The following is a 2,449-nucleotide window of genomic DNA, read 5'->3' on the forward strand; positions in this document are numbered from 1 at the left end:
ATAGAAAACTTAGGCCAGTACTGATGCAGAGGAAAATCCTTTTTGTATTTAAATTATTATCATTATTATTAAGATTAATCAGGAGACCTGGGTTCTAACCCTACCTCTGAATCTGACTGGTAAGGTGGCCTTCGAGGATTCATTTCCTTTTCTATCCAAGAAGCTCATCTACAAAACCAAGTCACACTTTATATTCCTTTGCAACTTGTGAGCCAGATTTCTGCCCGTGGTTGCTGGAGACCCCCTGCTCCCACCCCCTTTATATACCCATATGCACTCCTGAGATCTTAGGCCTTTTCTGACTTTTTTCAGGACAGTATTTCCAAATTTTGCTCTGCTGCTATACAAAATTAGCCTATATTAGAAGGTGAAGGGTCAGGGAAGCCAGCTCCCGAGAAGGCTCTTGATCCCCACTTCCTGGTATTCACACTCTTATGTGGTCCCCTCCCCTAGTAAATACAGCTGACTGATAGCCTATTGGTATAACCAATAGAATTTTTCAGAAATGTCAGAGTGTAACTTATTTTTTTAAATTTTAATTCCAGTGCAGATAACATACAGTGTTATATTAGTTTTAGGTGTAAATACAGTGATTCAGCACTTCCATATATTACTCGACTCTCATCAAGATGAGTGTACTCTTAATCCCCTTCACCTATTTCCTCCATCCCTCTACCTACCTCCCCTCTGGTGACCATCAGTTTGTTCTCTATAGTTGAGTCTGTTTTTTGGTTTGTCTTTCTTTTTTCTCCCCTTTGTTCATTTGTTTTGTTCCTTAAATTCCACATGAGTGAAATCATATGGTATTCCTCTTTCTCTGACTGGCTTATTTCACTTAACATTATACTCTCTAGATCCATCCATGTTGTTGCAAATGGCAAGATTTCATTCTTTTTATGGCTGAATAATATTCCATTGTATGTGTATGTATATATATATATATATATCTGTTTCCCAGATCTTAACACTTTGGATTATAGTTCCTTTTGTTTTTCTGAGTGTTTTTTGCATATCAGGGCACTACTCTGAGGTTTCTTGAATACCCAGGCTTACTCCAGGGTCTGACAAGTTTCAAAGTCCTTCTGTTGCACAGTTATCTGTTAAGGTCCTGAGTGGGCCACCTGGTCTTACAGATAATAAAATCTGTGAAAGAATAAGAGTTGACTACAAATGATTAACACCATTGTCTCTTTCTACTTCAGCTTCCACTCTGTCATACTTGCCCTCACACTCAGTGGTGTTAGAGTGACCATAGGTATTTTTAGCATCCAGCTAAGGGAACATTGAGTGTAATTTGGATTTAGTAGGACATGTTTTTGTGGTTCACAGACAATTCTGTGTCGAGATACACAGTTTCCTGTCTTCTCAGGCTTGGAATGGCTCCCAGCAATACTCCCAAAAGTACTGCTCTGCTGACACAACAGGACATCACGGTAAGAAGATACCCTATACCAGGCCATATGGGTGCCAGAGGCATGTGAGACTCTGGAGGAGGAAAAAGGAATGAAACACATAGAGCCAGACACTAATCTGTGAACAGTTCTTCCGATCTTTAAATGGATAAAATTGTAAGCCAAAGGTTTATTAAGTACATCTAGTCAAAACGATCCCACTAAATTAATTAAACAATTAATCATTCACGCCAGAATAAAGACTGAATTATTTTCCTGTTCACTCTTTAGAGAATGATACCACAAAGTAACTTTCATATAAATAAGTGAATAACCAAAAAGAGAAATGCAACCAAAAAATAAAAATTAGGAAAACAAGTATGAAAGTGTATCAGTTACCAGGTTCTCTTTGTAGATAAAAATTCACTTTCAAACCTTATTTTGTATTCACCGTTTTTTGTTCTTCTTAAGGGGAGCCCTCAAAATTGTATTTGCTTCAGTCTCCACAACACCACTCTTTGCTCCTGCACCTTCCCACTCAGCTCCAGACCCCAGCAGAAAGAGTTGCTTCCTTTCTGGGCCCCGCCTTGGTTTTGGCTTTGATCTGCGCTCCTCTCCACTCTACTCAGTTGTTCCCAGTGGCGCTCATGAGGACCCACCAGCACCTCTTCCTCTTGGCTGAGAACCTTCCATTTTCTGAGTTCATGCTTGTATCTCTACTAGTGAGCATGGACGTCTCTCTCCTTGAAGCCCAGTTTCTTGCTGAAGACCTCATGTTCGTTTTCATTGACAGGAGCCCATGACAGCCTCAACTCCCTCCCCCTCATACCATCTCAAAGAATACTCTTCCAGGTTTCTGGTATTTCCACCTGCTTCATGGCCCCTGCTACTACCCTGTCAGATCCATGGTGCGCGGGTGGAGGGGTGGGGGTGGGGAAACATATCTGAGTCACTCACTTGTGCTTAGGGCAAGTGCAAGCACGGTGAAGTTTGCTGAGGAAATAATACAAATAATTATATATCTATTGGTATAAAAGTGAATATTTATGTGGTCAACC

Source organism: Phoca vitulina, unplaced genomic scaffold (assembly GCF_004348235.1).
Source record: "Phoca vitulina isolate PV1807 unplaced genomic scaffold, GSC_HSeal_1.0 scaffold23, whole genome shotgun sequence".
NCBI classification, from domain to species: Eukaryota; Metazoa; Chordata; class Mammalia; order Carnivora; family Phocidae; genus Phoca; species Phoca vitulina.